Genomic DNA, 27453 nt, shown 5'->3' with positions numbered 1-27453 from the left:
GTTATGGGACGAAGCTAATGTCCAGAAACCCCCACCTTGGGAACCTAAGTTCCAGCCAGATGAGTTAGTGTGGATCTCAATACCGCACCCCCATCAGTCTCATCCACAAGTTCACAAAGGAACCGTTCAACGGTCAGGACAATATCCTAATACCTATTCTGTTCAATTAGAAGAAAAGCCTGATCGTCCTCCTATTATCGTTCATCACAACTGGATGACTCGCCGCTCCGACGTTCACCCAGTATCCTTACAGTGAATCCAATTATGAGTCTCTTTTGTTTTGTGTTGTTGTTTTCTTTCTTCGCAGGTCTAACCCCAACAAAAGCAGTAATCTACAACTGCCCGATTGTGAGATTCATCGAGCACCAAACTACAGTTCATTCGAGTCAATAGAGTGATGGTTGTGAAGGAGACACTGAGACAGCGAACGTCCATTCACTCAGGACTTGCTATGACACTATTTTCTCTCATTTTATTAAGTATTTTATTGACATTGCCTGTTATAGGAGAAGACGGACTGACTAATAAACGAGGGGAGTCCCAAGCAGATGTTCTCCAATCAGACGATGATCAATAGTTGTTGTTATATGTTCAAGTTATTATATTTTATCGTTTGTTAAGAAGACCGGTCTATCAAATTGTTTGTTTGTACATATATATATATTATTGGTTGTTAAAGCTTTGCCAGGTCAGTAAATCCCAAAACAAAGATGCCTTATGATGTGCTCATGTGTCTAAAATTCCAGTTGTGCCGTCGGCAAGGGGGCATGTCACAACCCAGTGATTTTGGTGCCTCGGCACGATGGAATTTTCCCGCCACATGAGAGCCTCTTGCACAGCAAAGGTTTTCTGTTGCAACAGAAAAACCCCGGTGCAAGAGAGTTCCCGCCATTCGAATGCAAATTTGTGTCCCGCTATTGGCCAGTTCTAAATTATTCCTACGTGGTGGCTAGTAATTGGCTTGCTAGCTGTTTAAAATTTCGTGCGACTTCCGCCCAAGTCGGAGAACTTTGAGCACGCTGCACAGTGCTTCTAAAAGAGATCTGACTTGCGGCTGAGCTGATCGATAGACTGATCACCTATCGATCCTTCTCCCCGTCGCCGAGCGCAATCCCTGACGTACCCTTTCCCCGCCGGCTTGATTTGTGGACGGATGAGCTGGCCTGAGCCCTGCCAGCTTGAACAACTAACATAGTTGTTCAAATGACCAGACCATCTGCGTCGCAGCTACAAGTGGCGTAAGTAAAGTTTTGCAACCATTAAGCTTTGTCCGCCTCTCTATTCACCAGCCCGCCCAACAAACAAATAATTACTAAATCACCTCGAGTTGGCTCTGGCCATCTGAGACACACGTTACATACTCAGCCACCTCCTTTACTTTATTTTGAGCAATCTCCCCTTCAACTCACCTGCACACCTTGCTATAATTATGCTTTTGGAAAAAGGAGACTGCTGCAGTGTTCCTCAAGCAAGATCTCATACTCATGAACATAGGTGTCACTGCTCATGGCCTTAAGGGTTAATTATGTGGCCTTCTCATCTCGCCTTTTAGCCACACCCAAGCCTCACAGATGTCATCAATCATTGGGTGCTAAGCCCCATTGTCCAATTCAGCCAGTCTCATCTGTGGACCTTCATCCCCAGTGTCAACTCCAATCAATGCAAGACCCTAAACCTAGAACAGTCTCCACTGCTGTTGGGGCCTCCAGCTCTGGTGTCTTTAACCATCCCAGCTCCTTCTGGATTTAGGCCTCTGTTCCTTCTAACTATCTCATCATTTCCTGGGTTTAGGCCTGTACTCCCTACCCCTCCTGGGCTCAGGCCTCATTATCTCTAACCAACTCTGCCCCTCCTGGGCTACAGCCCCCCTGGCTTTGCTTGTTCTCACCCCTCACAGCTACGGGTCCCTGACCCTGGTTCTTGCCCCTCATGGGTACACCTGTGGCATTGCTCCTCAGCTTGGGCCCCTATCCCACAGGCCCTGGCCCCACTCCCAGGCCAGGTGCAACCTCCATCTACTGTCTAAATCCTTAAACTACTGGTCTTGCTTGCCCCAGCTCAGGTGTTAGTCAGGAGTCTTGCTACAGTCCTTTTGCTCCAAAGCTCTTCTCTCCATGACTTCCTGGTCAGATCATCTGCCCAGCTCAGGCCCTGTATTGATTCCCTGCAAACTCAGCCCCTTTTGGGTCATATGGCTCCCTTGATTGTCCCCTGCCTCACCTGCACCCTGCTTCTCCTGCAGCCTGTCTTCCCTTAAAGTAGCAGGAATACCAAGTTCCCTGCTATACCATGGTAGGACTTCATTTATAATTCCAGGCAGCGAAGATATTCCAAATATAATTCTTAGACTATAAATAATCCCTTTTGCTTCAGTATGCCTATGTTGGTAGAATTGTATTGCTTAAATGTACCAGAATTTAATCACTTAAAATTTGGGCAGCTGAATTTTCATCTATAGCTTAACTTGTTGGCAGAGTCCAGAATGAATTTCATGGTCTGTTGCACACTCAGGTTGTCCCCTGTCAGAGCCCCAAGTTTTGTACATGTCACAGGAAGTGTTCTGTGATTTGTCATGCACATGCTCACAGATTTTCCCAGCCTCGTGCTATGGAGCAGATTTTTGCTTTGTTATGCATTACAGAACATGCACCATAATTAATCTTCCGCATGCTGATTGATTTGCATTTAGAAAGAATCCAACATTTTGGTATATGACACATGATGTTTCTACTGATTAATTTTTCACACAAAATCTGACTGCTTCAGGTTCGCTTACTGAAATTTTGTATTCATTTCTGGAAAGTGTGGGAACAGCAGACATATGGAAGGAGCTTCTTGTTATTCTGCTGTTCAGAATTCTTGTCATTATAAGCTATTTTCCCCTCTATATGCAAATGAGGCTGCTATTTATTTATGATAATACTGACACAGGGAGTGAAGCCTGAATTGAGAGTCAATATATTTTTATGCTAATTCTAATTAATTCACCAAAATAATTCAATTTGTTTATTTTTTGGTTAGCACTATGTATTCCCTGTTGGATCCTTTAAATGTTCCTTTTAAATTTAGTATCAAATATCTATAAAAGCCTTCCTAGTATCTGTAGGTCCCCATCTTTAATTATGTACTGTTTGCATACAGAACAACTTTTTCAGTATAGTGTTAGGAAGTTTGTCTTGAACAAGGCATTGTTGTCCCAGGTGAATGGTGCATGTGTTCATCCACTCCTTTTTGATTGAAAGAAATCAAAGGAGGAAATACTTCTTCTGAGCCCTACTTTGCATTCCACTGTAACCTTGCTGAGTCTTCTTGGGATTCAGGTGCTGGCTGGGAAGAGTACAGTGCCAGAAATTTTTGCTAGATTCTCTCCCACCAAACTGAGAGGTAGGAAGCTGATTCAAGTTGTTATGGGTTGAGTCTATAGTCACCTACTTTGCTTTTCCTGCCTCCTGTTTGGAGCCACCAAGCCAGAGGTTCCAGAGAGGAGTCATGCTCTGAGAATTGCTGGAAATCAGGGGGTCTTGAGGTCTTTATAGAGGCAGTGGTCAACTCCACAGAAGCTATGCCTGGCACAAAGACAGTTCCATACCTTCAGTAGACCCCCTTTTACTTCTGTCTCACAACTGGTGTAGCTCTCAGCACTTTGCAGATTCAGTAAGTGGAACCTTCAGAATTTTCTGTACAGGAACACCAGGAATTGCCAAGAAATTCCAGGGGCTAACAGTAATGGGAGTTAAATTTATTATGTAGGAATAATCCACATGCGTGAGAGAGGTATTTATTCTAAATACATAATATACAAATCAAATAGATCCTTAAAACAACTCTTTAAGATCTTGCCTACCTAAAGGGTTCAATGGAGTGGTGTTTTTTCTCTGTACAAGACCTAGCAATTGGCAAAAAAGAATCTTCATTTGCACATTTAAGAAAATTCTCATAACCTTTTAATAAAGGAATCCTGGGTAAAATAACCTGTAGTTACCTTTTTCAGTCATAGCACCATGTAGTTAAATGAAATGTCATTTCATTTTATTATAATACTATTCAATTGTCTGTCAAGAATGACGGCGGGGAGAGGCGAGTGGAGTTGGAGCGCTGCCCAGTGACGTGCCATGGGTCTCCGGTGCCCAGGGGCCGATCGCCGAGTGCGGGGAGGGGTGGTGGTGTCCCCTGGCGGCCAATCACCAAGCCTAGAAACACCAGCAGCAAAACCGGAATTGCCACCAGGGGCCCAAGTACCCCCTGGAGGGCCTGGCCGGTGCCCCCCACACAAGGCCAGCACCTGGGGGTTCCCCCCATCAGTATGTCACTGGCGCCGCCACCCGTGCCACCACTGCCTCCCGGGAGCAGGAGGGAAGCTTGCCCCACTGTCCCCTTCATCTCCCTCTGCTAGCACCCCATGCCACCACTGCCTCCTGTGCTGCTGGCTTCGCCCCCACCCAGCCCTACTCCTTGGAGGCAGCGCTCCGCACTTTGATTGGTTGTTTCACTAACCAATCAGAGTGCTCAAAGAGTGTTACAGACAGACAGACAGATGGACTAAGCCCTTTATTATACATGAATGGGGTAGACAATTTATCCTTAAGATTTTGATTAATAAAGAGAGAATTCTTTACAGAGGAAAACAGGTGTAGTAAGGATACTGAATAGCTTGTTGGAATTATATGAAATACTGCATTGTATACCGCTATTACACAACTTCATTGTTGCCATTGTTGCCATTTCTCATCCATGGAGGATAGTTTTGCTTGAGTAGATGAACTGTTATGATCAGCAAGGGTCATCATAAAGAATTAGCATCTGTACAGCACAGGATCTATCTTGCATGTGTTTGGACTAGAACTTAATTCCACCTTTTGGCTTTCTTCCCACTCCACTTTATTCCCAGAATAAAAACCCCCCAAAACACTGACATTCTGAAGCTATTTTTTTAGTCTTTCCATTTATTTCAATGGTCTTTAAATCAGGAACTGGTATTCCCTGTTATTCTTGTACATGCTAAATGCAGCTATCTCAGAAAATCTCTGTTGGATCAGAAAACTTTGTAGAAAGCAATGGTTTGACTCATCAGATCTTACAGAAGTGCTGTGTCTGCTGCTATGTCTTATATGCACCAGAGTTTCAGTCCAGTTCCCACTGAAATTATTGAAAGGATTACATTGACTTCAGTGGGAGTTGGATCAGATGCCAAAAGATCAGTCAACTTAAGTTGCAAGAGATACAGCTTTAACACAATTAAGACTTATCTTTAGGGGGCAGGGCTGAAGAAAAACAGATGGATCTGGCTATGATTGGTAACACATTTCTGGCTTCAGTCAGACCTAATTTTTCAGAGCTCCTGGCCAAAAATAAAACGTGCAAATACAATTTCTCAAAGGTATGATTGTTACAAAAATGGATATATTAAAATGACACTACCAGCAAACTACTTAGGCAGGCACTGAAGTAAATCTTGTTCAGAGACCCTAGAAGACGTTATCCATTCATGTAACTAAAGCTTTATTTATTAGCAAAGGATATAAGTTTAAAAGATATTAGTTGGCTTTCAGCAGTATTGTTGAAGTTTGAGAAGACCCAGGTGGGTTTTAATTGATTATTGCTTTTCTTAAAAATCCATAGAAAAGAAACATTAAAAATTCTTAAGTGTATGAAAATATATTTTCAGTATGAACTATCTATTTTATATGTTAAAAAAAATAGGCTCCTTTAACAAATATGTAGAACCAGCTTTCCAGCTAATGTAATTTCACATAGTCCCATTAGCAGTAGTGACCCATGTAAGTGTTGGGTTTACTGAATACAGTACAATTATTGTAGTAATGTAGAAGAATCAATTCTGCTTCCAATTTTGCCATTGATTTCAGCAGTAGCAAGATTGGTCCAGTGTTTTGTTGAGTATAGTTAGATCACATACACAAACCTGACAGACATCAAATAAAAATATACATTATTTATACACTTTCTGTATAGTAATACAAAATAGAAATACAAAGGAAAATTACAATTCATATATATTATGTATTTTGAATGGTCTGTAGACTTTATCTATTATAAGAAGCCTCAACCAGAAGGAAATGCACTTATGAAATATAAAAATATATGAAAAATTGACTTCCCAGAATGAGATGGTACTACTAAAAGAGGCAAGCCAAAGGTGCTGCAGTTTGGAGTAACTTCTTAAAGGTACCAAATTGGAAGCAATTCATGCAATACTCCTTATTGTGCCCAGTACTGTTATCTTTTCCCAAGTCTGTTGATTTCAAGAAAGTAGATTGTCTAAGACAGCTGTGTCAAACTCAATAGGGCCAGTTGAGTGGCATAGGGCCAGTCCTTGTGCCGGATCTGGCCCACAGGCTGGCTCTGCATGCCAGATCCAACATAGGTCCTGGATCAGCTGATCAGGACCATTGTGCAGGTGATGCCCTCTCCAGGATGCATCTATTCCATGCCAGATCCAGCACATATCCCAGAGTGATCAGAACATGCAGTGCATGCAGCACAGGCCCTAAATAGCTCGACTAGGTACATGTGGGGCACAGTCCTGGACCAGCTGTTCCAGAACCGCATTGCATGCAGCCTGCTCCGGCCACTCCAGAGCTGCACTGCAGGTGGAACTCACTCCAGCTCAAGGCTGCTCTATGCTAGATCCAGCGCATGTCCCAGAGCGGGTGCCATGTTTGGCACATATCCTGGAGTGACTGGTCTGGCACAAGGTGCCAACTCCAGCCACTTAGGGCCACACTGCACATGGCAGATGCTCTGGTCACTCTGGGACATGCACTGGATCCAGCATGGAGTAGATGTATATTGAAGTGAGCATCATGGTCCAAGAGTGGGCTCTGCATGTGGTACATGAAGCTATCCGGTGCACCCTGCATGCTGCTTGTGGGTCCACTTGAGGTTCACAGGCAACACTGGGGGCTGGTTGATAGGGCATCACGGACTGGATCCGGTCCATGGGCCAGATTTTTTACATCCCTGATCTAAGAATTATAGCATAGATGCCAGATACCATAGCACATATAGTCACAATAATATCTCCTCCCACATGGTGCAACACCAATATTCTAATTTCTGATCTTGTGAACTGCATGTGAGTAGTCTACTCACATGCAAAATATTACTCATGCATTTAAATGTTTACAGGATTGGGTCCTGAGTTTTCTGGGAAAATAATTTTCATTAAATAGTTTTTTTCAAGGGTAGGTGGTAGCTAATTAGTGAGAAATCTGCATTCAGAGTTTGTTTTTTAAAAGCCACCTTATTTGTCTGATTAATTTTGTCTCTTTTTCTTTCCTTCTGATTTGTTTTGTAATTACATATATTATAATTATACATATGGGATGTGTGATGCACATAGTAAAAATATTTAGGTAATTTGGTGGCAAAAATGTTATGTGTGTATGTAGCATACAGTGCTGCCACCGATTTAACATTTTAATTGTTTTTTTTCCCTCCAAAATGCCAAAAGTAATTAGACTTACAGTATACTTTATTTGCTAAAGTGTATTTTAGTAATAAGTTCAGAATAAAATTTGAAATGCCTAATTTCTATTTGTTCGTGTTTGTACAATTTCATAGACATTAGATCATTGGGTCCAACCCCTGTTGAAGGAGCAGGAAGTCAGCTGGAATCAGATCAATTTAAAAATGAATAATAAACTCTTTTTCATTTTTCTAGGATTTTTTAAGAACATGCTTTCTTGTTGAGAATGTGCTTGCACCCAGGGCCAGGGCTGGGGGCCAGGCATGGAGACATGCCAGGAGCTGCATGGGCAGGGTGCATGGTCAGGTGGGGAGCTGCATTTGGGGCTTGAAACCAGTCTCCATGGAGACCAGTCCATATTGTAGGGGCAGAGCAGGACCAGCCACATACATCACAGCCTGGGCTGCTTCCACACCTGGGCCAGCGGGGCTGAGGGACCTGCTGCAAGCTGGGCAAAATCATGCCACAAGCCAGACCCAGCTTGTGGGCTGTATTTTGCCCACTGATGTCCTAAACAGGTCCTGGCTGAGCTGCTGCTGCTGCTGCTACCTCATGATCTGTCTGCTCCTGCTATTGCTTTTAAAGCAGCAGCATCCATGCAATCTTGGAGATCCCAGCATGGGTATGCTGCTGGGGTGTGGACTCTCTGGGGGTAGAGGATGCCCCTCCTACCATGGCACCTGGGATGGCTGCTGTTCTCACCTACCCCTAGTTATACTACTACTTAAGTGCTACTTGTTTTCTGAATATGACTGACTGGCAGAGTAAATTTCCATGATGCAATTGTAAACCTTTAGGACTGTTGGTAAAAAAAATAAATAAATAAAAAATAGCTAAGACACTGAGGAGCCCAAGCCCTCTATCAACACAGCCAAGTGAAGTAGATACTTCTGAAAATCTTACCCTGAAAACATTTACACAAGTGCTTAACTTTCTACTTAGTTCCAAAAAGGTTAACTAGGTGGTTATGTGTTTGCAAGACTGAGCACCAGGGCTTCAATCTGAAGAGTGTGGAAAATTGTGTTGCTTGAGTAGTGCTAAGTGGATTTAAATTGTCCCAAAATGTCAGTAGGGAATTTATTCTCTAAGGCTAAGTACAGACAGTCAAAAAGTCTAAGGCTGAATCAATTCAGTCTTTGCAGGTTAGTCTAAGCTGCAAAGATTAGACTGAGAAACAACTGGACACATATTCACCTTTGATTCAGGAAATGCAGCCACATGCCTACAGTGGTTCAAGCTGGAAGCCAGGGAGCGCTAGAGCACAGCTCTCTGGCACTTGCTCTTCCTGCTGCCCCTGAGTTCTCTGGGATTTCCAGTCCAGAATTACAGCAGTGGATGCTGCAGGGTTGTTCATCTCTTTCTCTTTCTGCTTCCAGGTGCCTCTGGGATTTGTAGTTCACAGTTGTAGCCAGCAATAACTTTTAGTAAGTTTAGTAGGGCAGCTCTGTACTCAGGGGAAGGGGGATTTTAACACTCCTCCCTGGCCCTAGACCTCAGCCAGGGTTTTCCTGGGCAGGACAATCCCTCCCACTCCCCCCCCACCACATCTAACCCTTTTCTCCTGGAACACACAACCCAACCCAAGGCTGCAAAGCATGCTGGGGGACTCTGTTTAACTTGAACCAGGAAGGGATCTGGGACAGAAGTTTCATAAACTGGTTCGACCCAAATCAGTTAAATCTGATACTATATTCAACAGGTTTACATTAAACCAGTTTCAGCCATTTTGGAACTGGTTTATGTGCACTGAATTTCTGTTCTGTTCCAGGTTTAAACCAGTTTCTGATGACATAAACCAATGTAACCCAGGTGGTACTGCAAGACGTACCCCCTCTCCAATTAAAGAGATCAGAGCAGGTGCACGAGCGCTGTGGGAGGTGTAAGGACCCTCCTTCCCCTATAGATCAGAGCCAGATCACCAATGGGGACTTAACCATATAACTTTTAATGAGAAAAACAGTTGTGGGAACATAACATGTATAAACCAGGGGGTACAGCAGACACTACAATGCCCCAAGGGGCGGGATTCAATAAAGGTTAGGCATTTACATTCGTAGGCACATTCATCCAGTTGACAAAAAACAGGTTTAACAAAGTATAAAACACAAACAGCACAACCAACAATACTGATTGGCGAAATATAAAATGCACAAAATACAAAATGTCAAATAACAAGACATATAGGGCTGGAGGGGGGAAAGAGGGAAAACACAATGACCCCCTTCCACTGCAACAAGAATTTCTCTTTGTTACTTCGGTCACCCCTACTTGATGCAGCTGGGACTTAAACTCAGATTTCTCATGTGGTAGGCAGAAACTCTACCACACAACCACCAGCATTAGGACTACTCCAAGCTGCTCGGGGTTTTGACCTTCCAGGAGCCCCAGCCTCACATCAAGCTGCCCTGCCTCTTCCTGGAGGAGCTGGAAGCAGAGCTGGGAACCTCTCGAGTCGCTGCTCAGATCCTTGCTGGAGCTGGGGAACCATTCCTGCTGGCCGCAGCCTCTCATAGGGGGATCCTGGAGCCCAACAGGAAGCCCCCCTTGCCGGCTGCACACCACGCTTCTGAGGGTCCAACTGCTGCCTGCAGGTCCCACTTCTTCAGGTACTTCTGGGGCAACTGCTACCGCCCTGCTGGCCCAGCTCTTGCCAGCTCTTTGAAACTCCTTCCTCATGGTTCCTTGCTGGTCTCCCCAAGTCAGCTGCACTGTCCCTTTTATCCCCCTCCAGGTGACCCAAGGGGCCAATCAGGGGACATGGAGTGGGAGTCTCTGGGGCCTGATTGGTGAGGAAAAGGAATCCCAAGCCCTCCAATCATCTTTTACCCTTTCAAAACCCCTGGGCCAAATCACTACCAGCTAGCCTGTCACACCAGTTTATGTGTAACCTCTATCCCTAGCCCAAGAGCTCTGAAGGACTTTGTACTACTGGTGTAAATTAGAGACTGTTCATCAGCTTGTGCTTTAGCTAGGCAACATTAGATTAGGGTAGGTAGCAATTAGCTATCCTCAGCTTCAACTGTCTACAGTATCCAGGTAGATCCTGAATAGGGCAGTAATCTAGTCCTTGGTCTTCCAGCAAATTGCCTTCCTGTTCCTATCCTTGCAGTCTTCTCTCCTGAGATACCAAGGGCTTTTCCATTTTCATTTGCTCTGTTTACATTTTTTCCTCCACTGTAATTCCTTTTCCAGTGAGATGGTGTTAGGTCAAATTTCTTGCCATCTACAGACTTTTGCATGTAGATGTTAACTGCTGTTATTCCCAACCACAATGGGGCCTGATAAATTTTCATCCTCAAAACTGAAGAGTAGTAATGTGCAGATGGATTTCTGCCTTCTTTGATTCTTGCTTACATGTGGAGATTCCAATGCCAAGTTAGATTACAAGGGCTTGTGGTACCATGTGATTTTGAGTTTAACGGTTTTCAGGTTAATAAGCAAAACCAGAAAAACCAGAAGCTCCTATAGGTGCTGCTCCAACTAAAGTCTGAGATATTTGGAACTGAATATGAAAAAGTAAGGCCTGCTGGAAAAAAACAGAATTTAATTACACAAAAATATTGAGGTTTTGGCAGTTGATTATTTTCATATCAGAATGAAACTAAGAGCTTTAGAAACTTTTTGGGGGGTGAAAAACTCAAGTGAGAGTGAATCCAGAATGGCCAATTTTCAAGCGCTCATTTGGCATGTAAGAGATACAAGTTCAAGTCCTGTAGCACTTAAATCCCAGTTGCCTATCCTAACCACCACGCTACTAGCTCTTGTGGGGAGTAACTGGCAAAATACAAAATAAAAGCAAATGCCAAAAGAACATTTTCATGAAAATAAACCATTAGTCTATAGAATCATTCTCTCTGGTCTGGCAAATATTTAATCATGTGTACAGTGAAACGGCTTCAACAGAACCCCCTCCCCCCCCGAAACAATCTCTGAACTAGGCAGCCACAATAACTGCTGCAAGGTAAGGAATTGAACCTAAATCATCCAGAAACCAGGTGAGTGACCTACCCATAGGTTATTGGCTTTCCTGGGGTATAGCTCTTTTCCCATCCCATTGTTTTTGACCAGCCATTCTATCCTGGACCAGAAAGAACTCCAGCACAAAAGTTTCATTGGAACTGAGGCATTTTGTCAAAAACCAGCTCTATTAAAGCAGCTCTGTTAAAACAGCTGAATGTGTGATGATACTATATCATATCAGACAAGCAGCAGTGTTAAAAGAGATTAAATTAAGTATGTGGCATTGGCAACAACAACAACAACAACAACAACAACAATAATAATAATAATAATAATAATGAGTTGATGGCTTAAATTACCTAGCATGACTAGACTGAAGAGGAGCAACTTCAGGAAAGTGCACAAAGCTCGCTGATGGAGATGCACCAAAAATCAGTGATCAGTTTTCGGCTAATGGCAGATTAATGAGATTCACGATGGTAGATAAACAAGAGGAGCATGCTGTTCTGATAGTGTTGAACAAGCTCAGTGAGAGAAGCCCTCCTTTTCTTCAGATAACTTACTAAATCCTTTAGCAGGCAAAGAGTGCAAGCAATAAAATGATCATTATGAATTATTATTCTCTCAGCTCTCAAACATTTTTGCCTTCTCTGGTTTTCAGGCAATAAAAGACTGCTGCTAGAGCAGCTGGGTTGATCACAGGGTGGTATTCTTTTGATTTCTGTTGATTAACATTATGCTATAATTGGGGGACTTACAAGTTCTGATGAGTAGAATGTGTGGAGTTTAGTTGTTTATAAACTTACATGAATCACTGTGAGATCACAAAATAGATATTCCATGGAACACTGATCTAAAAAAACCCCATGGAAATAATTCAAGAGCTGCAAAGTGATAGTTGATTTACCTTCATGTAGATCAGTTTTAGTGTCCAACCTAGAAAGCACTATTGATTACAAGGTTTACTATGGTGAGCTCTCTTAATTTCAGTTGCCTACAATAAATCTCCACTAGGGGTCTATCTACTACAGCTGTATTCATTTTTCAAAAGAGACTAGAATAACTGAAGAAGGACTATTCACCTATGCCAAAGTATACAAACACCTCAGTAAAACCTCCTAGTCAATCATAATAAAGACTGGTGATTAAAATAAACAGCATGGCCATTTAATCTTCATCCACTGAGATTAATCAACTAAAGCAGTCAATGTAGATCCTATCCCAGATATGGGCCTATCATCTGGTTTTCTAGGGTCAATGAAATTTGTGTCAAGAAAATGCAAGAATGTTTTCATAATAACTTTCTTGGTGACTGTCCACACAGAAGGCAGACAGTCAAGAAGACTGCCACTGGTAAGAACTGATTTTCCAAAAGACAGACACTGCCTACAGTTTATAAAAAAAAATTGTCCAGCGAACAGATAAATGTTGGTAGGAGTTCTCAGCAAAACAGAGCACTCTTTTGCTACCTGTCACTAGCCAGGAAAGACAAGGGATAAATGCACAGACTACAACCTTATGCTCCTCTAGTACCTCAAATGAGCAATACTAGACAATACTTAAAATGTAGCACAGTGTTTTCTCTTCCACAGTAGTAGATGGTTTGGATCTGAGTAGTTCATGCAAATACATTTGTGTGTGCTGTGGAATAAGTATAATGTATGACAAGGATGTCCAATTTCTAAGCAGTGGGGGCCACATACAACACCTACTGGAGGCCCCAGACCACACACTGCATGCAGGGTCTGCACCCTGCCAGGCCTCCCAAGGACCTCCACCATGCAGCCAGTGAAGCTCCCCTCACCATGTGGACAGCATAAGCTTCCTTCCCCCTGCCACTGTGTGGTTAACATGGGCCTGCTCCTCCCTCCAAATGCTGCATGGGCAATACAGACTCCTCCCCTCTGCCTCTACCACAGCAGTCAGCATTAGTCTTGGCCACTGCCATGTGGGCAGCAGGCTCACGAGGCTCCCTCCTACCATGCCGCCCTACCCAGAGACCCAGCAGCAGAAGCAATAGGGAGAGTGGTGACCAGGTGGGAGTCCATGGGTGGTACGTTAATGCATCATGGACTGGATGAGACCCATGGGCTGCCAGTTGGACATCCCTGATATACAGTAATATTTTGCATTTAGATAGCAGCTTTAATTCAGAAGGTCTTCATAAACTGAAAGTAGCACATCACTTACTACTGTCATGTAGTCACATGAAAACATGCATTTTTCTGTGCCAGAACCCCTTAATGCTATTTTTGAAAGGTATATAAACAAGAGATCCAGTTAGAAGTATGGTAAAGAGAGTATATAAGTACCTGAATTGGAATGTAGCCAATATATCAAGGTTAACCATCCTACAAAACTACCCCTCAAAACGCACTAATAATGGGAAACTGGAAAATACTAACTTTTGTCTAGTAAAAACCATGGATCTTATTTAATAAAGTATGTGTAGAAGATCAAAATTTGCTAATACATCCAATTCCATTTACAACACTGTGTCCAGATAAACCTTTTCAGTGCTCCAGAAATGCTAGCGATTGATAAGTTGTTGCTAAGATGCATTTTGAAGCAGTGGCTTTGAGGAGTTGCTGTTTCTTGCTTACTTGAATCTATCTATATTCTTAGTTATCTCTAAGACTAATAAATCTCTAAGACTAACGATAGGCAAAATTTGTATGCACCTGCATATTTCATAAGAGGGCCCCCTTTCCAAAGACACATCATGCCTGACAAACAGTTGCCTAATGTGGCATCTCTAAACGTATCTGTAATGTTTGCATATCTTGTTTCACATCGTGCCTTGCTTAAATACCCAGTGGCTAAATGCCATTCCCTACCACCCACCAACTTGTTTTCCCTCTTATTTTATACATTGTGAAACTCTTGTGTATTTCATATTAATTGTATCATGTAATAAATAGGCCTGCCTCAAATAATTATCTAGTACTTTACGCAGATTATTAATAGGGAACTTTCACAGCTCAGGCAAAGTTTTAATTTACATGCTGACATTTCAGCTTAGATTTTGTGTAGCTCTGTTTGCTCAGATTCTTACTCTTTTCCTCAGGCTGTGCACCACCTTAGCAACCATAAAAAGTTATTTGATATTCAGCAACCCATGGCAAAGAGGCATGTAAGTTAATGGCTCTTCACCAGAATAGTTGCATAACTTGCCTATGTTGTGTATGGAATAGTATGTGAACATTTCATTTCAGTTTCTACCCGCTGATACTAGTAGAAGAGAAAACAGAAATACAGTGTATTAAGAGAAAGATTTGTACATAGCCACAAGATAAATAATGAGCAAGTATGCAAAGAAAAGGAGAAAGAAAACCTCCTTTCAAAAGTTTGGAGCCATTCTGGAACCACTTTATGAAGATTTCTGTAGTTCAGTGGCTGAAGTGACTTCTGCAGTTTCTTTTCATGGGGTGGGAAAGAGACATACATGATCCACATAGAAAGAAAACTTCTACCCTTCTCTAGTCTGCTTCTTCTCTCCTCCCACAGTCTTCTGAATCCTACTTCCTCAGATGCACAATATGTCATTGCAAACAAAAATAATCAAGAACATCTGTTCCAGAGTAAAATTAGGCTGGACAAAACCCTAGTTAGTGTAAAATAGGAAACCATCCTGTGGAAACCTGCAAAGAGACAGACTAGATAACCTAGCAGATTTTTTTTTCTCTCAGATTTACAACTCTAAAAGAATTATCTATACTAACATTTGTCTTTGGACTTAACGTATGAAAATAATTGGCTAGAAGCAAAGAGTAAGAATAGTTGGTATGTTTAAAGGCATTTGAATTTTCTTTTATTTCAAAATAACCTCTACTTATTTTTCTTTTTATTATCCAAAGGTCACTGTTCTATGTTTTATGCAAGGCACAGATTTAATTTGCACTCATCAGAGATTGTTTCATAGGAAAAATTTGATAGAGTATAAGAGACACTTACCAAATCATCTACAGAAGCAATCAGCTACTTAAAAAATGAATTTTCTGTACATAAAAGGTAAATAACAAAAACAAAATGATCTAAATGGTGGGGGGCAGGGGGAAGGGAATCTCAGCCCTAAAGCTCTTCCTTCATTTAAAACATTGCCTGTGCACTAGTGCAAACAAGATCACTGATCACAACGGTGGTTTTGTACAAACCTACAGTGAAGCTTGAAGTACGGAGCCAATCTGTTATATCCCAGAACAGCCCCAGCATACCAGGCTGGTTCTGCTGTCTCCCTGTGCTGGTTTTAAGAAAGCTGATCTAGACTGTGGTATGGAGGGTATTGCTAATATCTTCAGGTAAGCAGGTATCTAAATTCTCTTTTTGGAGGCATGGAGAGGGAAAGGGCTGACATTCTAATTCCTATATTCCCCAAACTGGCCCTCTACATGCATAGAGGTAAGATGTAGGGATCTGTAGTTTTATGAGGCTCTGGCATGAGCTGGTTGGTAGAAGCTGTTTAATGAAGGGGCTCAAGTTACCTAGTGCTGATCTTATAGAACAGGGGTGCTCAACCTCTGGCCTGTGAAGCCATGGCATCTGGCCCACAGGGCTCCCCCTGAGTTGGGAAATTTAGCAAGAGGGGAACAGTGGCTATTAATACCACCACCCTTCCCTGCTGCCAAATTCCCAAGCCCCACATGCAGGTCTGGTCCAGGCCACACCCTCTCCCTTGTACAGTCAGATGGGGCTGAGCCACACCCCCTCCTCTCCACACAGCTGGCTTAGGGCTGGGTCACACCTCTTTCCCCCCACGTGGCTGAATCAAGGAAGGGCCACACCCCTTTCCTCCATGGGGCCAGGCTGGGGCTACACCAAGTCCCTTTCCCTCCCACGCAGTTGGATTGGGTCCAGGCTGCCCCCCACTTTCTATTCATGGCTGGATGAGGCCCTGCCCACCCCAGGCACTGGATCAGGGCCACTGGCTGGACCTAGCCCATGGATGGACCAGACACTGCCCATCCAGCCCACTGGGGAAAAGGGTTGAGTACCACTGTTCTAGAATACAGGCAGACATCTGTCAGATTCCTTGGCTCTAAATGATTTCTGAACAACATATGATACCAGATGTCTTCTTCAGCAATTCCTCAAAGTCAAGGATGATTGTCTTCTATCTGTGAGTCCTTCTTATCCTTCCTTCTTATCTTATCTGTGGGTCGGTCCAAAGATGACTGATGAAACCGATCTGGGATCAACAGACTCTGTTGCAATTCAGGCACATGTTTCCATGTGGGGTGGCTGGCTCTGGAGTCTTAATTCAGTCTGCAACACATTGTTCTGTCTTTCCCACTTTTCTGTCTCCTGTTGTCATCATAATGTTTCAAAATACTGAGATCCTGGCAGCCCACTCATCTTCCATTTAGGGTGGTCCTGGGCAATAGCCTCCCATGAATTGATGTTGATGTTGCATTTTTTCAAGTTGGTCTTGAAGACGTCCTTGAAGTACTTTCTTTGCCTTCCTCTTGAGCATATGCCTTGACTGAGCTGGGAGAATAAAACCTGCTTCAGGAGTTTGGAGTTGGACATCCAGGTGACGTGGCCAGCCCAGGGAAGTTGATGTTAGATGATTATCTCTTCGATGCTCATGGTGTTTGTTCTTGAGAGAATGCTAATGATGGGGCAGATATCTTCCAACTGGATTTGAAGGATCTGCCACAGGTAGCATTGATGGTACTTCTCAAACAACTTGAGATGTCTCCTGTAAATTGTCCATATCTCAGCTCCCTACAGTAAGGTGGAGAGCACAACTGCTTGATAAACCATGAGTCTGGTTTTGGAGCTGATGTTGCAATATTTGAATAGCTGTTTCCTTAGGAGCCTGAAGGGTGCACTTGCGCATTTGAGGCGATATTGAATTTCTTTGTTGATGTCAGCCTTCTGCAAGAGATCGCTTCTGAGGTATGGGAAATATTTAGTGCTCTCCAGAGTCTCACCATGAATCTGAATTACCAGAGCTGGGGACTACTCATTAAGTGCTTGTTGATGGAGGACCTCAGTCTTCTGAATGTTAAGCATCAATCTCATTTTCTTGTATACCTTGGTAAAGGTGTTGACAATTGCCTGAAGGTCTGCTTCTGAGTTAGCACATACTACAGCATCATTAGCATACTGGAGCTCAATGATTGAGGTCAGGGTGGTTTTGGTTTTGGCTTGGAGTCAGCTGATGTTAAACAGCTTGTCATCCATTTGGTAGTTTAGTTCCACTCTAACTGGAAGCTTGTTGGTGGTCAGATGTAGCATCATGGTAAGGAATATTGAGAAAAGTGTTGGAACGATGATGCAGCCTTGCTTAACTCCCATCTTAACCTCAAAGCTATCTGTGACAGATTCATTACCGAGAACCACTGCTCGTATACCATCATGGAGCAGACAAAGAATGGTGATGAATTTTGGTAGGCATCTGTGTTTCAGAAGGATCCTCCACAGTGCTCCTTGGTTCACAGAGTCAAAGGCTTTCATAAGGTGAAAGAAGCCCATGAAGAGAGGTTTATGTTGTTCCTGGCATTTTTCTGCAGGTGGTGATCTGTTGGTGAAGATCATGTCAGTTGTGCCTCTTGATGCCCTAAACCCACACTGAGATTCCAGGAGCAGCTCTTCAGCAAGTGGAAGGAGACAGTTTAGGAAGGTTCTTGCAATGACCTTTCCTGTGGTGGACAGCAAGGTGATCCCTTTGTAATTTCCATAGTTGGACGCATCTCTTTTCTTGAAGATTGTCACAATCATGGGATCCCTGAGGTCATCTGGGATTTCCTCATCATTCCAAATCCTTAAGATGAGGGCATGAAGCTGTGGTGTGAGCTCCTCTCCCTCCTGCTTGAAGATTTCAGCAGGGATTCCATCAGCCCCAGGTGCCTTGTCATTCTTCATCTGCTTGATGGCTTTCTTCACCTCACCAATGGTTGGCGGGATTCCAAGATTGCATCTGACTGGGCGTTATGGGATGGAGTTGAGAACACTCTTGTCAACAACAGAGTCTCAATTGAGAAGGTCTTCAAAATGCTCCTTCCAGCAGGCATTGATGGTTCCTCTTTCCTCTATCAGGTCTCCTCCATCCCTATGTCTCAAGGGGGCTGGTCCCTGAATGCTCAGACTGTAGACGGGTTTGTTGGCACTTAAAAAACCATTCACATTAAGGATCCCAACAAGATGTTGAATCTCTTTCTCCTTGTCTTCCCACCACCTGTTCTTCATATCTTGGGTCCTTCTTTAGACCTCTGCCTTGGCTTGTTGGAGATCCAATTTCCTTTGCTTGGAGTTGATGTCATTCTGCCAAGCACTAAAGGCCTTGCACTTGCAGTTGATCAACTCTTGGATCTCCTGATTAGTCTCATCAAACCAGTCTTGATGTTTCCTGGTAGAAAATCCAAATGTCTCTTCCCAGTTGTTCATGATGGTGGACTTGAAGGTATCCCAAATGCTGCCTACAGTCTCCCATGTGTGTTCACTGGAATTTACCGGTTTTCCTTTGAGGCACTGGTGGAAGAAGTCTTGCTTGATAAGGTCCTTGAGTCCTTCAACATCGATCATCCATTTGCATTGTAAAACAAATTAGGCAATCACAGTAAGTGAATGAAGGGAGGAGTTAAAATCCCTGCCAGCATATTCTAAATTTTTAAGATGTAGAGGACAGCCAGAGAAGATTTAATCAATGCTTCACAAGTAATCGTTACCAGCTAAAGAAAGATGGTCAAAAGGCAGCTTTATTTCTGACAATTGCTAGCTCTGAAGTACTTGGCGATTTTAATGGGTTTGTAGTTACCTCAGGCAGAGAAGGCTAACTATGATACTGTAATACAGAAATGTGAAGAGTACTCACTCCACACAAGAAACAAACATTTGAGAGAAACGCTTGTTGAACAGAAAGTACAAAAATGATAAATATAGAAGACACTGTAAGTAATACAAGGCTGAAGAGCCAATTTTTCAGTTTTTGGGAAATGTGCAGGGTAGATATCTCTGAAAAGAAAAGAGACTGTGATTGGAATCTGATACAAAAGTGTTAGAAAGATACTACAGAGGACCCCAGTTAACAAAGCAATTTTAATTTTTCTAGTCTGCCAGCCCAAAATAAAGCTTTTAGAGAGTGCAGAGTGTTCTAACATTGCACAAATAAGAGAGAATCCAAAAAATTACAAGAAAAAGAGTCCTGGCGCAGAAAGACACATGTCCTGATGCCAAAAGAAACATGGAGCTCAAAGTTGATGTCCACAAAAAAAATTGCATGCACTATGGCAAATACCACAAGCCAAGATGCTACCCCAGTATTTGGAAAATGATATAAGAATTGGCATGAATCACATCACCTTGTGTAAGCTTGCAAACAGCAGAAAAGCCACACACAGCATGGACGAAAAAGGTAACTATTGCACCATTAACTTGAATGTGTTCTTTATAGGATTTAGGGAAAACACTGAGGCTGAGGATGTGTAGACTATCAATATGAAAGCAAATGGAACATTTTTAAATTTTAAGTGGGACAGTGGGGTGCCATAAATAAATGTCATCAGTACTTAAGGAAAGGAAAAGGCAGAAGAAGGCAAGTGGTAAAACTCAGGTCTCACTGGGCGAACTAATCCCTACCAAAATTGTATATGAACTAAATATATGGATGAAAACACACACTGGAAGAGATCCCATTTGCAATATTACAAGGGAAAGAGTGCCAAATCCTTGGTTTTGCCAGCTAGCACATTCCCTGGAGGGTCAGGAATGAAAACAATTGAGGAAGTGTTCAAAGATGTCTGCCTTGGGATGCAAAGCTCTGAGCAGGATACAGAAGAAAGGAGCAAGAGCCCCACTATGTCATGTCGGGGCCGAGGGGCTGTTTCCAGCAGCCCGGGCACATGGGCCAGGGAAAGGGTCGGCACGGCGAACTAGAATTAGGCACTGACGCGTAGAGGTTGATTAAAGATTATTTTACTTACACCGTAGATGGTCGCAGTGCAGGCAGGAAAACTTTCTTGAGTTGCAGTTACAAAAAAAAACACACACGTGGAGTTTGCTAGGCTCCACTGAAGACACACGAGCGGAGTTTGCTAGGCTCCGCTAAACAAACATGAACAGAGCTCTGGATACTACTCACGGAGTTTGCTAGGCTCCGTAGACCGTCTGAAATGAGAGTCCGAAAGGTGACTCTCCACGAGCGCGCAGGGTGGGGTACGTTGAGGGATCATGCAGCGACGGGGAGAGGCTAGAGGTTGATCAGGCCCCTGTATCTTCCTCTAAGTCACATGCGGAGTTTGTTAGGCTCCACAGCACGCTTAGAGTTCTTCACGAGATGGATGTGAAGTCCTCCTCCTCCAACTTGGGCGGAAACTGCTCAAGCCTCTTATACGGCTAGGAAGCCAATCGCTAGCCGCCACATGGGAATAATTTAGAAACAGCCAATAGTGGGAAACAAATTTACATACGGGTGGCGGGAACTCCTTTGCACCGGGGTTTTCTCTATGCAACTGAGAATTGCACCGTGCAAAGAAAGCTCCATGTGGTGGGAAATAATTCTGCAGTGCCGAAGCGCACACACAAAATCATACCCTTTGGGTCATGACATGTCATAGTTCACTTACCTCAGAAAGTTCCCTTTGCCCTAAAGCAGAAGTAAAATAAAGAATTTACAAGGCTCTTTGCTCTTGGAATCATAGTGCAAATAGAAGAACAGAGGGTACATTTGCTGGTCACTTTAACAAAAAAAAAGATGGAAGTCTTCATTTCTGTATAACCCCCAAAGAGCTAATTCTTTTCACTGCCTTAAGAAAAGAAATTCAGGCAGAGAGCATTAACATCAAATGTATTTTCTCAATGCTTCATCAGGTTCCTGGCAAGGACCCTTATTAAAACTAGCACACATTTGTGTACATTTACCACCTTATTTTATGGAGATGGTTTCTGCAGACTGATATTCGGGTTATCTTCAGCACCTGAGGTGTTTCAAAGAAAAATGCAATATTTTGCTTGTATAGAGGGTACTCAAGTCTACACAGAGCTCTCATGGTTAATTAACTGGTGGCCTGCAGGCCACATGTGGGTCAAGAAGGGGCCAACATGTAGCCCGCGAGCAGTTAACAGGTGGTCCACAGGCCCTAGCATTGCCACTCCTGCTGCTGCATAGCAGAGTAGAGCACAGAGATCCACATAATGCCTCTGCAGTGCGGAGATGTGTGTGTGTAGGGGGGACTGTCAAGTGCCAGTACTGCATACCACCAGCAGGATGGCTGTATGCCACCACTGCAGCCTGACTGGTAGGGGGTCTATGTACCACCACTGCAGCCCACACCATGGGGAGCAGGAGGCGGGGTGTACAGCCAGCCCAGCCCACTCAACAGGGAGTTTCCTATGGAAGGAGCCACTATTGCAGCATACATCCTGTGTGATAAGAGGCCCAGGGGCCACATATAGGTGCCACACATGGCCCCTGGCTGTGCCAAAGCTGAACAGTCTTGAAATAGAGAAGTTTTTATTTGGGAAGTAAATTGTAGAAAAGCATGAGCAGGTGCTCCAACAAGCTCTGGAAAGCTGCTGGCCTAAAACTAAGCAAACAAAATGTGAATTCTGTGTCATGGAAATAACTGACCTGAGAGAGAAGTTAACACAACAAGATCATAGTACAGTTGATCACCAACATGCTTGCCTCACCAGACACTGAAGAAACACAAAATTCCCTTGGAATGACAACCACATATAGAAATGAGTGCCTCCTGTACTGCCCTGAACCAGCAACTTAAGAGTACTACTAAGCAAAGGTATGCAATGGATGTGGGATACAAATATTCAAAAGATACCCCCAAACTAAAGGATTTAATTAAACACGCACAAGTTATAAGGTACAATAATTTCAAAACCCTGGATGCCTCCAAGCAGGGTATTGGTGCAATCCTTTTACAACAGTACAGTCAAAACTAGACACTAGTAGCTTAAGTGTTATGAGCACTAACAAACACTAGTTGATGATATTCCCAAATAGAGCAGAAAGTTTTGTTTTTATCTATGGATATAAAGTTTAAAGTCTCTGTGTACAGAAGTTCAGTGTTTGCTGAAAATGATCATACTTATTGTCGTTGTCCAAAGGGGCTTGAATAACATCCACTGAAGTATGATTTGCAAATTAACTTGGGAAAGATTAAGCAATTGAAGACATACTCTCTAGACCATGTTTGAAGAGGACAACAGGGCAGAGTCCAGAATTACATTATGTATATGTTAATTTGATTTAAAAAACCCACAAACTGTCTTGTTTCCAACAAAATGAAGACTGTGACTGTCAGAGCTACTGCCAAAGATGAGACCCTTGAAAGAGCAAAATTAAAGCAGTTATCACGGAGTGGCCAGGAGACCAGGCTCTCAGCTGCTATTATCAATTTAAGGAATAGATTCCAGTTTTAAATGATATTTTTATATAGATACCAAGAAGGTGATCCTTAAGGTATGACAGAAAAACAAGTCGAAAATATTATTGTAGATATCAAATCTATTTTCACTAAGTATGATGTATTTGACACTAGTAATGCCTGACAATAGGCCATAATTTTGTGGGCAGGAGTTTAAACAGCCTCCAGCAAAATATGGATTTAGACAAGTAATCACTAGTCTATATTATCCTCAGTCCAACGGATTAGGCATGGTGTTAAAAGAATAAAGTGTCTATTAAAAGAGATTGAAGAACAAGACTGCTCTGCATTTAGCACTGTTAGATTATAGAACAGCCCCAGTGAAGCATGACTTATCACCTACTTATATTTTACTTAACCAAAAACTGAAAGCAAGTTAAAAAATTGAGTCACAACCACTTTGGACTTGTAGATCTGTAGAGATAGAAGGATAACCAAAAAAAAAGTCCATGTAATTTAGGGTTCTAGGAACCACTCTTCTTTCAGGGAAATGCTGCTGTGTTGTTGCTACAGTTATGAACAAAGTTTGCAAGCAGCAATTGTTTTGCAAGCTCTAGTCCGGAATTCATACAAGCTTATTACTTCAGATGGAAAAATACTGCAGACTAAGAGGTGACGCCTCCTCCAAATCTCAGACAGGGCACTGAAAAGGCCATTTTGCTCTAGAAAGGATCAAACAAACAACAACCACATCAAATAAAGATGGGCAAGCCTCAGCATATGACACAATCAGAACTAATAGACTTACACTGTTTGACAAGAAGAGCTGCTGATACCCCAAAAGAAACCTGCAGGTTATGTAACAGCCCAGGACACCTCAGAGACTAATTCAATATTGTTAGTTAGATTAGCTAATACAGCGCACAGTCATATTTGAAATTCTATGTTATTTTAATATTGAATATAAATGATCCTTTATAGTTAAGGGCTCTGACCTAAGCCAATAAAAATTGGTTAAGTTATACAGAGGCTCACGTTAGGTAAACAGTATTAGTTAGAAGACGGATACTAAGGAAAGCAGAGGTCTGCTGATTAACCAACAACATGCCCTGCACTAATATGTCCACCTTGGGAGGAGATTAAGAGTATGTCTATATTGTTCCCCAACAGCGCTATGGAATGCCATACTGAGAGGCATCATACATGCTCTGGGCCAAACAGGAAGTAATATTAATGTAGCTTAGTATGTATGTTGGCATTGGGTATATGCCAATCAGCTGTGTATCTCAAGAGAGCACGTGCTTGCTAGCTCTTACTGAGATTGTATAGACATGCCCTAAAAGAGCTTGCTTTATTTGGACTAGCATAACAAAGCAAAAGCTGATAGAAAATATGATTAATCTGTAAGTATGTCAGGAGACAAGTATCAAGGAGAGAAAAGATGGACTTAAATTAAATACAACGTTGGCACAAGAATAAAAGGTAATAAGCTGGTTATGATTCAATATAAGCCAAGCATTAGAAAAAAGGTTTTAACCATTAAAGGAATAAGGTTCCGAAACAGTCTCACAATGTGAGGGTAAAACCCCCTGTTAGTTTTACGATGGAGCATTATACGGTTATGAATGGAATAATATGTTATTGTTACCTAAAAGAGCAGTGAATGAGACTCAATGGCCCAAGAACGGGACTCAATGCTCCATGTTTCTAATTTATGTAGAACTCAAATTGTGTATATTTTTCTTCTTTTTATTATTATTATTTTTATAATACTAATATAAGCTTATTGTGGTTTATGTAGGAATAACTTCTGGAATGAAGCAAGATGGATGGAGAAAACATGGTTAAATTAGTTTTACTTGGAAAGTAGCCATATGTAAATAGTGTAATTAGGTCTGGAAAGTGATGAGTGTGATTTAGCTGTGTTCATAATCGCATCTTCATTAACTTAGTCTTTGACACCTTTCCAGGGAGGCACCCTGAAGGCATGGGAAACTTTCCTTTTCTCCACCTTATATGGGAATAACTGACAGCATTTGTGTTGCCTACACAACAGCGTATTTCAGATTCTCTGTGAAGGTACCCATCCTCAATGAGCCTCTTTTTTTGGCAAAGAGCTAGAACAAATCTGTTTGTATTGATGGGGTTAAAATAAAGAAAGTGGTAGGTGATTTTCAAAGAGATTTCAAACTTCTTTCACTGGAGAAATTTTGGGCAAAACAGGACTTTGCTGTTAACTGCATCTTGCATGGTAGGGGTGAGAGGAGAAACTTACTATCTCCATAGTCCTGGATGGATGTATTCATAACAAAAAACAGTTATATCTTCTTGTAAGAGGAAAAAAATATTGTCACACTGTACAAATGTGACAAGAGTCTTCTTTCCTGAATCCAGACTCTCCAAGGCATTTTAGCAAATTCAGAGAATACATTTTTTCATGATTTTTTTTCCTTGTCAGATCTAATTATCCTTAGACCATGATTTGCCAGGTTTAATGGCCTTTACATAAACACAATTAGAAAATTCCATTTGTACCCAGACAGCCAAATTCTGTTCCCACTGGTGCCAATACCTCCATGATTTTTTTCAGAGGGGTTCACATAGATATTCATGACAGGAAAATTTGGCTTCTAGATTTCTGGCACTTCCTGGTTTCTATCTATATTGGACAGCTGATAAACCCTTAATGCAAAATTTTATGCACATAACTTCAATTTCTTTGGATACTTGTTTAAGAGTCAGATGCAGTGTTATCCCACAGGCACTGGGATGCCTAAAATTTAGGGACTTTCTCCCAAGAGGAAAATCAGGTTTAGACACCTATGTTCCCTTTAAATTCAGCGGGGGACACTTAGGCATCTCCATAAAGCAATTGAAATAATCAGGGCTAGGTCCTTAGGACCTGATCCAGATTGGTTTCATAGGCACCTAAACAAGACTTAGACAGAATCTAGATGCCTAGAGTGTTGTATTTGATTAAACAACTAGATTGGCCATGCTCTACAAGCCACAAACTTAATTCATTTCTACAAAGGTTTTTTGGTACCTAAATCCAGGCTTTTGCGAGCATCCAGTCTAAGAGCCTCAGTGCCTAACTCCCACTTAAGTTGTTCTGCAATGTGGGATTGGTGCTGGGAAGGCACCTAAGTCCTGCAAGTGATCCAAAGCATTAGGTAACCCCAGGGCATGTCTAACTCACAATGACAGCACTGAGTTAAGTTCAGATATAGTTGTGATAGTACCTACCTTTTGCACAGTAGCCTAGCAATTAGCATACCTACTCAGAAAGTGAGTCCTCTGGATTCCAAGCTCTCCTTAGCTTTTTCAGTTCAAAATGGACATACCTACTAATATCAATGAATAGGATGGAATACACCCCCATTTGCAGCTGACACCAAGCTGCGGGAAGTAGTAGATGTACAGAGGTTGGGAACCAACTGGCTAAGCAGTAGCTCTGCAGAAAAGGAACGAGCCAACAGTGTGCCTTTGTTGCAAAGAAGGCTAACAGCATACTGAGCTGCATTAGTAGGAGTGTTGCAGCAGATTGAGGGACGTGATTCTTCCCTTCTGTTTGGCACTGGTGAGGCCACATCTGGAGTACTGTGTACAGTTTTGCCCCCCCAACTACAGAAAGAATGTGGACAAATTGGAGAGAGCCCATTGGAGGGCAACAAAAATTGTCAGTGGGCTAGAGCACATGACTTCGGAGGATGGCCTGAGGGGATTGGGCTTATTTAGTCTGAAGAAGAGAAAACTGAGGGGGGAATTTACTAGTAGCCTTAAACTACCTGAAGGGTGGTTCCAAAGAGGATGGAGCTAGACTATTCTGAGTGGTGGCAGATGACAGAACAAGGTGCAATGGGTGCCTATAGACATGCTTCAATGCATTCTAAATAGAACACATCAGAGCAGACTCGATTAATCAAGTCTGTTGGAGTGCTCTAATTAGAATGCTCCAGTGTGCCTCACCATCATGTGTATTAAATGTCCCACATTTCAAAATGGCTATGGGGGGTGCTTTAACTACAACTTGTTGAATGACCTTTAGTTAAAGTATCCCCACAGCCATTTTGAATCATGGGACATTTAATACATGTGATGGTGAGGCATTTTAATTTGAGTGGCTGTCCAGAAACTACTCTAATGAAAATGCCTCCCCCACCACCCTCCGAGCATGTCTATAGGTACCCAGTGACCTCAAGTCAGTTGCAGGAAGGGAAATTCAGGTTAGACATTAGGAACAATTTTCTACTAGGGAGGTAGTAAAGCACTGGAACAGGTTACCCGGAGAGAGTACAGAATCTCCATCCTTGGGGATTGTTGAAGCCTGGGTAGACAAAACCTTGGGTGGGATGATATACTTGGGGATAATCCTGCTTTAAGCAGGGGATTAGACTAGATGACCTCCTGAGGTCCCTTCCAATCCTAATTTTCTTTGATTCTGTGATTAGTAGCTTGTAGTACAGGACCAAGCGAGCTCACTGCTGGCATCTTGGCATCAAATTCTGTGCACATTTTATTTAGGTGCCTAGGAAAACAATTTGTATCTGACCTTAAATGAGAGCCTGAAATGAATGTATGTGTCAGTATTTGTCTGTTCATAACTGACAACTGTGCCTTGCTGATCTAGGTCCTAATTCCTTAAGCTACCTAATCATGAAGACACTCTGCACTGATGTACCT

Source organism: Alligator mississippiensis, chromosome 2 (genome assembly GCF_030867095.1).
Source record: "Alligator mississippiensis isolate rAllMis1 chromosome 2, rAllMis1, whole genome shotgun sequence".
Classification (NCBI taxonomy): domain Eukaryota; kingdom Metazoa; phylum Chordata; order Crocodylia; family Alligatoridae; genus Alligator; species Alligator mississippiensis.
The sequence above is the reverse complement of the archived record's forward strand: the minus strand, read 5'-3'. Positions refer to the sequence as shown.